At 39.8% G+C, this 10,614-nt stretch overlaps 1 non-coding gene and 4 pseudogenes across 1 annotated transcript; 3 read left to right on the forward strand and 2 right to left on the reverse strand.

The window, feature by feature from the left end:
• Window positions 1-1,030: 1,030 nt before the first annotated feature.
• Window positions 1,031-2,456, forward strand: LOC125600757 (annotated as a pseudogene).
• Window positions 2,457-2,926: 470 nt separating this feature from the next.
• On the reverse strand, window positions 2,927-2,999 carry TRNAK-CUU. The gene has a single exon. It is a non-coding gene; the product is annotated as a tRNA-Lys (tRNA).
• A 70-nt stretch (window positions 3,000-3,069) lies between these two features.
• LOC125600760 lies at window positions 3,070-3,599 on the reverse strand (annotated as a pseudogene).
• Window positions 3,600-5,145: 1,546 nt separating this feature from the next.
• Window positions 5,146-7,333, forward strand: LOC125600758 (annotated as a pseudogene).
• A 368-nt stretch (window positions 7,334-7,701) lies between these two features.
• On the forward strand, window positions 7,702-9,259 carry LOC125600761 (annotated as a pseudogene).
• Window positions 9,260-10,614: the final 1,355 nt, after the last annotated feature.

A 10,614-nucleotide genomic window follows, 5' to 3' on the forward strand; every position in this document is an offset into this window, starting at 1 on the left:
GTGAAACAAGACGAGATTTTAGCTTTGAAAATAGATTAGGGTTTTAAATTTTATTCTGCAAAGACATACGGCTAGATGTAGCTATATGTATGCGGCTGAGGGTTTAAATCCTTTTGGTTTTGTTTTGAGTTTCTGAAGATACCTGAACCTTTTGTGATTAGTTGAAGTGTCTGTGAGGAGAGAGAGCTGCTGCTGGTTGCTGACAGAGAGAAAAAGAGGCGACTGGAAGAGCTTTAGGAGTCCCGAAAAATAGCAAGAGATCGTTTGGTTTCTGATTTATGGGTGGTGGATTTTTGGAAGGGTTTAGAGACAAGGTCGTGCTGATAACGTGTTGTGAAGAAGAGGGAAACTTGTGTGTAGGTCGACCAACTGGTCTTTATATACATATGATGGTATGATGGTCTAAGTAAGTACGGATCGACATGAGATCGTACTTATCCTTAACTAGATAATGACTAGCAATACGTAAGATAAACACCAACTATAATGTTAGATAAACACAAGAGTAGATAGACGCCAATATGATCCTGCGGATGGACTTGGCCCGTCTTGCTACACGGGCTGATAAATGGGTCGATCACTAAATGGTTTATATAACTCATGAAATAAAAAAATTATTCAATGAAACAAAACCAAATCTAAAAACTTCAACCTTCAACCATCAATCTTCATATAGTAGGTAATTATTTTAGATGTTCAATATCTTTTGAATACATATTAGGAATCGAGATCATGTTTGGCACAAGTTATTTTTGGGAATTTTGAATGTTACGGGTTCTATTGATATCCATTTAGGTTCGGGTTCGGTTCGGATAATACCCATAACCCGAAATAACCATAAATCAAGATCCATTCGGTATTTATGCCGGGTTCGGATCGATTCGGATTCATTTTTATCGGATCGGATTCGGTTCGGGTTTTCGTTTGGTTTATTTGCCCAGTCCTAGCTCGTTCTGATCCCGAAGTACCGGAGCAAGCTATGAACGAGGCTAAGAAGAGAAGACAGAAACCTACGTTGTAGTATCTAGAGATGGTTCGATGTCAGCTCTGGGAGCATTTTTTGTTTTATTTGATTAGTGGGTTGTTTCTGGGCGGTTGGATTCTGGGTTGCCCGAACAAATTTGCCGTCGATCTCGTGTCTGATCCATCTCTCACTCTGTTTCTCCTCTGGGTTCTCTACTTCTTTGCATTCATTACTGGTTTTATACTGCTCAAGTGTTGATTTTGAGTTGATTTTATAATCTTGCTTTGGTGTTCATTCTCAGAGCATTGAGTTTCCGGTTGTGGCAATCGTCTACAGCTTTTTACGAAAAGCCCCAGAGAAATGTTCGGTGAGTGTGATTAAGACTCAAAGGCACAATGCGTTTGGTTTCTTGTGTTTAACTATTTCGTAATGGTTTCATAATTGCGTTCCAGTGGTCTAAAGCTGTTGGGAGAAGCATATTAGGACTCATTTCCGGTTAGTATTCTTTTTTGCTTTCCAACTTATTATAGTTGCTCTTCATTCTTCTGCAATGAAAGAACAACAAAATAATCAACTGCCTTCACATGTAAATTCAAGTTGGTTAGCATGTGACTGATCTCCCCAGCTCTTCGTGTTAGCATATGTATTAGCTTGACTTGATCGATATCTGCTCATTTTTCTGTTTCAGTATCCCTTGATTGTGATTTGTGAGTTCTCTAAGCCTTTTTTTTTTTTTTTGGTTTATAGGGGCTTTCATGAATGCTTTGGGAGCAATGCTTTGGGTGCACCTGTTGGATGCAGTATGTATCGTTTTTGTAGTCTGGACTTTTCAGATTACGGACAAGGCTAATTATTGTTGGTTGTGATCACCCTTCTGCTTGATAACATTAGCACTACCTCTCATCTCATGCAGATATCTACCAAACAATTCACTGGTCCTTTCTAATGTCTGTTGTTCACGGTAAGCTGTCTCCTTCTGCTGTTCCTATGATTAAAAAGAATGTACTAATGATGATAATTTTTAATTTCATAGTTCTTACCAGCAACTGCAGTTTTTGGTGCGTCGTGGACAGATTGGCATCGTGCATTCGCTCGATGAAGTAAGTTATATATTTTGTAAGTTATATCATAGTTCACACAGTTTCGTGTACCTAATCCATCTTTTTGGTTGTTTCAGACCAATTGGAAATATAGAGTATATGATTGTTATTCCGCGTATGGAGCAATTGTTGAGGATGGTTTGGAGCTTGGCCTATGCCGCTCGACTGGGAAGGCCATGGCAGGTAATATATCTTTATCTCGAACCATACATCCAAGAGATTGGTTCTTTGTATTTGGTCATGGTGGTTTAACAGCTAATCATTATATTATTATTGTTCTTTTTAAACAGGAGTGGCCTATATGTGTGTGTTATGGAGCTATAGGAGGCTGCATTGTTGGACAAATCCTCTCCTTGAGTTTGATGTCTTGTTTAGGAACACACAGAATTTGAAGGTGCCTAGAAGAGATTCATTGTGTCCTGGATCTTCAGAACGAGTTTTCGTTTTTGACTTGATTGTTAGCTAGATTGAGATACAACAATAGGGTAGTAGGAAACGTTTTTTTTTTTTGTTTGCTTGAACAAACGCTTTGTTATTTTCCACATAGAGAATCAAGCAAATGTTTCAGATTTGCAACATTCTAAAGTCAGCGATCGCAGTTTATGTGCTTGTGATCTTCTCCGTCAGTTTCCTCTCACTATAGTTTATGTGCTTGAGCTTCTCCGTCAGTTTCCTCTCACTAGTCCCTGTATCGTGAACTCCCTTTGTATATAGAGAGAGTACTTTCGCCATTGCATTTGTATAAGTGGCATTTATCAGGAGCCATCCCACCAATCATATTTTTACCATATAAAAAGAAGATATCACACAACGGAGTTAACCAGAAGAGGAAAAAAAAATAGACTGACTTGAAAAAAACATACGCCCACCGTGGGGCTCGAACCCACGACCACAAGGTTAAGAGCCTTGCGCTCTACCAACTGAGCTAGACGGGCTTGGTGCTTACGGTCTCTGTTAACAGATGGTCTATAGCCATTATCTAGTAGGTACGAAACGAAGTTTTAGAAGTGCAAATGTTTTGATGTTTAGATTACAAATCTCTGGTTTATCACCATGTAATGGAAACAATACACACAATGTCATTATAGAATCAATAAAGAAAAAAGAATGTAGTAACAAATAATTAAAACAACTTGAGTTTCCCTTTAGAGATGGCTTGACACATTGCCTTCTCTTTCCCAGCCAAGCCGTAGCAGGAGGAGTTGTGCCTAGCGCCAAAGTGACAGCAAAGTAAAGATAAACAGTGCAGAGAAAGGCCAAAAGAAGCAATGCTGTTAGGAGGTATCGATGCCTGTTAACAACGGTTGAGCAGCTACCCAAGTCTTCCCATTGCTTCTTTAGAGACTGGTGTCTCTCAATGGTGAAGATACAATCCCATCAAGACCATTGCCTTGATAAACCAAACCTGTAAAATAAAGAACCATCTGGATTTTTATCAATCGTAAGCTATTATTAATACAGCAATCGAATCTCCAGATAATTAATGTGAACATTTCGATCTAACAAGACGAGGCAAACCAATTTGGAAACGACATTATTAGTCCTTTATAATTGGCATCACAGGCACAAATCAAAGCTTAACGTCATTTTCAGTCAATCAGTGATCAACCATGGATCCCGTCGTCAATGCACATTTGGAGAAAGAGAGATTCGAGGAAACATGAGATCAATCGAAGGATTCATAATCATAATTTCGTGGGATAGCTGAGGAAATTGATCGCTATATGTAGAAAAACGAACCGGTGAAACAGGAAGCGGTTAGAATCGGTTAGAGATCTGGAGAAGATAAAAGCAGCTGCTCCCAGCTCCGTCAACACGCGAATTTATTTATTCCGCCGCTAGACGTTGAATTCTCCAGCAGCGTTCCCGATATAGGTAGAGAGAGAGAGAGAGATTAATCAATCTCCTCCGCAGTTTCTAGCGGGGGAGATTTGCCGGATGACGCCGTACGCGGTTTATTAACTCCGTTACATACGACGGGGATCTAGTGATTTTATATTTAAGTTTTAGAAAGATAAATTAGAGAAAGATAGAGAGAGAGAGAGAGAGGGGAAAAAATGATAATGCGTGTTTAGTCCTGCCAACTTTTTTTAAAATGATGATGGGCAATGGGCATGCATGTTTTTGGATATATAATGATGATGGCGTTTACCTACGATCTGACTCTTGCAGCAACAAAAATAGAGCGAAAAACTGTAAAAGAGCGAAACAAAAACTGTAAAATAGAGCGAAACAAAAAACTGTAAAATAGAGCGAAAAATGCATTCATCAACAACAACAAAAAAGACATTACTCTATATATGCAGTAATATTTTTTTTTTATATTTTTATGATTGCATTTTTCACTCCATTTTACAGTTTTTTTTTGCAGTGGGGTTGGATACTCTCGAGTTGTTTTTTGCGAACACGTACTATTACTGTACATAAAATATACTTAATTACATTTACTATATATACTCTATATATTTGGTGAACCTTTTTTGCGTGTGTCTTTCTAGAACCTTTCACTCTCCGACCCCACGGCAAACAAAAAAACTGTAAAATAGAGCGAAAATGCACTCATGAACAAACAAAAAAGACATTACTCATATATGCATTAATATTTTTTTATTTTTTTATGATTGCATTTTTCACTCCATTTTACAGTTTTTTTTGCAGTGGAGTTGGAGATACTATCGAGTTGTTTTTTGCGAACACGTACTACTTACTGTACATAAAATATACCTAAATTATTTTCTATATATACTCTATATTTTGCTGACATCTAGATTTAGAACCTTTTTGCGTGTGTCTTTCTAGAAACTCAATTTCACGAACTCCGATTACAAGTAACCAGCTGATTCTCTACAAAGCCAAAATTAGAGGAAGACACTGATTCTTTTTTTTCATATTTTAAGTAACCTGTCTGTATCAATTACACATGATGAAGCAAAAACACACCCACACATGCAGTCATGTTTGCATCATTGATTACTTAGATGGCATTCGTTCAGCCATTAGTGGGCTTAATATTGGGTAATACTATTTGAGCAGTAGTGGGCTTAGTAAGCAAGGTCCATCATATTGGTATCGATGGTTAACTACCATCATTCCATGTTAGGTAGCGAGAATAAGGAAACATCGAGGAGGTGTTCTACTTTTGAAGAAGAGAGGAAAGCTCAAGGCTTTATCGATATCCAAAAGGTATTTTCGATATTCTCTTGCTTGAATCGAATTGGGTTTTCTTCCTTGACCTCAATTTCGATCAGTGAAACTATTTTTCTTTAGGTAAAGTTTAGATCGGCAATTGAAATTAGGGCTTTTGTGTGTGTGATAATTGAAATTAGGGTTTTTGTGTGAGATAACTTGATAAACAATGATCAGATGTGGAGAACAGAGTTTATGAATTTTGATGATATGTGTGTGTGTTTTCTTCTCATTCCAGCAGGTGACTATTGAATCCAACCTTTGATAATCGAAGATGTGGGCAGCTTCTTGTCTGGCATCGTGCTGTGCTGCTTGTGCATGCGATGCTTGCCGTACAGTGGTTTCAAGCATCAGCAGACGGTCTGCTAGAATTGCTTACTGTGGTCTCTTTTTTGCACTTTCTTTAATCGTTTCATGGATCCTCCGTGAGGTTGCTGCTCCTCTCATGGAGAAGCTCCCTTGTAAGTTCCTTTTTTCTTCTCTTCTCTCTTATGTCCTTGTTTGATTAGCTTATGGATCTAATGAATTACATTTTTTTTGTGCAGGGATTAACCATTTTCACAAGACACCTGATCGTGAATGGTTTGAGACCGATGCTGTCTTGCGTGTCAGCTTAGGCAATTTCGTGGTTTTTCGATTCTATCGGTTACGGTTTATGATTGGTGTGAAACTCAGAAAGACCCCCGTGATGGTATACACACACGGTGGTTGATGATGAAAGTTATCTGTTGGTTCATACTGGTCATCTTGATGTTCTTCGTTCCTAATGAAGTCATCAGCTTTTATGGTAAGTGCCATGCCATCTATCATTGCTTATATCTCGTTTATATGCTCCTGATGCTAATCAATTTAACATCTTTTCAGAGTCAATGTCAAAGTTTGGTGCTGGGTTTTTTCTTCTTGTTCAAGTTGTGCTTCTTTTGGATTTCGTTCATGGGTGGATGACACATGGTTGGCTACGACGAGCAGTTCTGGTTAGTTGAATATATTCGCTATCATATGCGACTTTGTTATGCCACCGCTAACTAGGTTTCTATATATATAGGTATGCTGCGTTGCTCGTTTTTCTCTTGTATGTTACTTGCAACATTCCTCTTCTCTGGACTTCTCTTCCATTGGTTTACTCCGTCTGGACATGATTGTGGACTCAACACTTTCTTCATTGTCATGACTTTGATATTTGTGTTCGTCTTTGCTGTTGTAGTCTTGCATCCCGCTGTAAGTTTTGCATCCCATTTTAGTCGTTTCTCTCATCTTCAAACTCAATGAAGCCAAATTAACTTTTATTTTACAGGTCGGTGGAAGCATTTTACCAGCATCAGTTATATCTTTCTACTGCATGTACCTCTGTTACAGTGGACTTGCAAGTGAACCCCGAGATACGAATGTAATGGTCTCCACAAACACTCCAAAGCTGTTTCAACTGGCACTATGACCATTGGTTACTCACAACTGTACTCTCCGTTGTTTATTCCGCTGTCCGTGCTGGTTCTTCCACCACCCTTCTCTCCCCTCCTGATTCTCCCCGTGCAGGTATATTTCCACAATGATCCTGTTCCCGTTTATTGCTTTGGCTCTGTTTAGTTCTCAACATTGTCTTGCTTATATTGGAGTCATTTAGTTTAACGGGTTTCGCTTTGTTGAAAATGTTCAGGGAAGCCTCTGCTTCCACTAGACGGGAAAGCAGAAGAGAAGGAAGAGAAAGAGCAGAAGAAGCCAGTGACATACTCGTACGCATTCTTCCACATCATCTCTCCCTTGCGAGCATGTACTCTGCGATGCTCTTAACTGGTTGGTCAACTTCGGTTGGTGAAAGTGGCAAGCTGGTTGATGTCGGGTGGCCTTCCGTGTGGGTCCGTGTTGTCACCAGCTGGGCCACTGCTGGTCTCTTCATCTGGTCACTCATTGCTCCGATTCTCTTCCCTGACCGTGAGTTCTGAGCTGAATAAATCCACCTGGAAAAACTTTCCTTGAATCTTGAATATGTAAAAAATAATAATTTCTTTAGACTATAATACAGTCTCTCTCTGTGTTGCTTGCTATCTTCTCACGCATGGCCTTTGTTGGTCTATTTGTAAAATAATATAAATATAATATTTGCTTTCTCCTAATGCAGTGATCATTCCTACTCTTGGAATCTCATATTGATCTTAACAAATAGTCCGCCTCATCCACGTTTGCGTAATCGCGCTATCGCGTTTACCTTGTGTAGCTGATCTCTAAACTAAACGACGTCGTATGTATGATCTGTCTAATGTGAGGGGTTAATATCTATTTAAAAGTAAGGTGTTACAAAACGAAAATATTTATAAATGAAGGACCAGATAAGTATTTTGACCCATTTAAAATGGATCTATCCATTTCGGTTGTCTTCTTCTTCTCTCTCTAGTCTCTACGTCTTCGTTTTCCAGAACTTGATTTGCTCCTTGCTTGAGGTGTGTGGTTGGTTCCACCTCTAATAGATCAATCTGATTGTAGATTCTCTTTCGCTTATTCGTTTGGTATTGTTAATGGTGTTTTGATTCAGGAAAGTTCCCAACTTTGGTTTTCTAAATCAAGTTCGAGAAGGGATCGCAAAGTACATTTAACAATCTCTCGAGCTCAAATCATGTAAGCCAACTCTCTAATTAGTCATACCTTTATCTCCTTGATCCAAAGATCTATACTTTTTTCGTAAAACGGAATCAGTTTATACCTAAATCGTTAATTTTCTCAGGGACTCCACAGAACAATCTATCATACCAGGCTTACCTGACGATTTAGCTTTAATATGCATAGCCAAGCTCTCTCATGGCCATCACGGAGCCCTCGAGTGCGTCTCTAGAGGGTGGAGAGACTTACTACTTCGCAGCGCAGACTACTCCTGCTTCAAAGCTAGAAACGGATGGTCTGGCACCTGGTTGTTCGTTCTCACCGAACAGTCCAAGAACCAGTGGGTCGCTTACGCCCCGAAGCCGATCGATGGCATCCCTTGCCTAGAACCAGAGCTGTTCAAGACGGCTGGCATCACTCTGGCTTTGCCTGTGTTTGCGTTCGAATTGTCTGCTTGTGATTGGGGGTTGCTACGCGCCTTCGTTGTCGTCGTTTCCGCATCAGAAGCCTGTTGTCACTGGAGATGTCATGCGGTTTGACCCGTTTAAGAAAGAGTGGAAGATGTTTGCGAGTATGAGAACGCCGAGGACTCACTTCGCTTGCTCTGCTGTCTCCTGGAAAGTTTATGTCGCTGGAGGTCGTAATTTGACGCATTCCAGAGGGATTACGTCTGCTGAGGTTTATGATCCTGTGGCTGATAGGTATATATGTACACTCTTTTTACTTTTGTATATGATAAGAAACTATCAAAGTGTGGCCCTGACATTGCTATTGCAGGTGGGAGGATCTACCAGCAATGCCTAGACCGCAGATGGACTGCTTGGGGCTATCGTACAGAGGCTCCTTTCATGTTTTGAGTGATCAGGTGGGGTTCGCGGAGCAAAGCTCTCTGAAGTCTTCAATCCGTTAGAGATGAGTTGGTCCACTGTGGAGGATATATGGCCATTCTCTAGAGCCATGCAGTTTGCTGTTCAGGTGTGATGAAGAATGACCGAGTGTACACGATTGTGGGTTGGGGAGAGAGCTTGATCAAGACAAGGGATACAGACGAAGGAGAGGTACAATGTTGTTCGGTTCCTTCTGTTGTTCTTGCTAATCATCCGAGGGAGCTAGAGGCGTTTGGATACGGATTTGCAGCTCTGAGGGATGAGCTCTTTGTTATTGGAGGCAAGGTTCTTAAATGGGAAGAATCGGGGCAGGGAGGTTTGCCATTGTGAGATTGTCTGTTGTGAGGGTATGTAACCCTTTGGATAGGCCTTTGAATTGGAGAAGACCAAACCAATGTGCATTCCAGCCTGTGGGTCCATCATTGGTTGTGCATCTTTGGAAGAATCTTCTCTGCCTTAACCAGGCGATGGAATCTCTCCGGATGCATATATTTTTACAGTATAGTTGCAGTCGATTCTTCAATTGTGGGCATGGTTAGAAGAGAAACGTAGTAAAAGAGGAGCCATGGAGGAGACTTGGTTTTCATTAGTATCTGGTTTAAGCTTTTTTTCACAAACACGTAACTTTGCCATTCCATTTGGGCATTTCTACTGCAGAAGTCTGCATTGCTTGTGGATAAGATAAGAGAAAAGTTAGCATATAATAATTTTCATGGCAGCTTGGAAATTAAAAATTATAGCCTTACGTGCCTGCTTTGCTGTCTATTATGGTTACTAATTTTCCAGCAAAGGTATTAGTTAACACCTTATGGTAACATTGCGCTGTAGCTGACGACTATTCATGGAGTCTCCAAATGTGTTCTTTGTTTGAGAAAGACGGTGGTCGCATTGGAGCTTTCAATGTAGTACTTGCAGCACATACAACTGGACACTTGGGCCAACTGGAAACGGGGTGCGTGGAACCAGTTGTTAGTAAGGAACTAAGTTGCTGAAGAAGTCAACCTATAGTAATAGTCTAGTTATCTTTGGAGTAAAGGCTTACACAATTTGATGTCATGGTATGAAATGGATACTGCAAGAAGGTTACCAGTGGATTGACAGGGTCAAGAAAGATTCATGTGTTTCTCAGTTAATTGAGTGCCAGAAAACTTATCTTTTGTTATGTGTCCATTCAGAATGCCTATAGGTGTGTGTGTATCATGTGTATACTCCAAACACGTTAGAGATTAGAGATTAAATAAGAGTGATACAAATATTTGCTTCTTCTGTAGTTCTCTTTTTTATTTCAAGACTGAAAGTAATAACATTAATAAGCATGGATTCTCAGAGATTTGCCAAGATTAAGAGAACAAACTCGAAGATGGTTTTAGGTGTTGTTATTCGATCTTTTAAACATTTAAGATTGTTTAAGTCGAAGAATCCTAAAATCTCTCCATATGTCGTGGATTTTGAGTTCACTCATTTATTCATGAGATTCATAAGAGATTATTTGAAATCAATTAGATTTAAATCATTCATTGAATAACATTGAATAACACTAGATCAAATTTCGCGCATCTCTCATATTGAGTGGACTCCCACTTCAACACATGTGGTTTAACACTGTGTTTGTCACTCTGAGATCACAGCTAGGATTTAGCGAAGCAGACAGACGTAGCTGCTTTCACATTGAGGGCTCTTCTGTCCAGCCAGATGTAGGGGGTATTCTCGAGGGTAACATGTTCCACGCGTTTGTCGTACACTGCAACTGCGCTGTCGACATCTTTTGCGATGGGACTTCAGGAGTTGTTTATGTTGCTCGTGATGATCAGCTTGGGTTCGTAAAACTGATGTTTCTTTCTTTCTCATATGTGCTTTTGTGTGCAGTTTTGACTTCATAGAACTT

Source organism: Brassica napus, unplaced genomic scaffold (genome assembly GCF_020379485.1).
Source record: "Brassica napus cultivar Da-Ae unplaced genomic scaffold, Da-Ae ScsIHWf_2386;HRSCAF=3084, whole genome shotgun sequence".
Classification (NCBI taxonomy): domain Eukaryota; kingdom Viridiplantae; phylum Streptophyta; class Magnoliopsida; order Brassicales; family Brassicaceae; genus Brassica; species Brassica napus.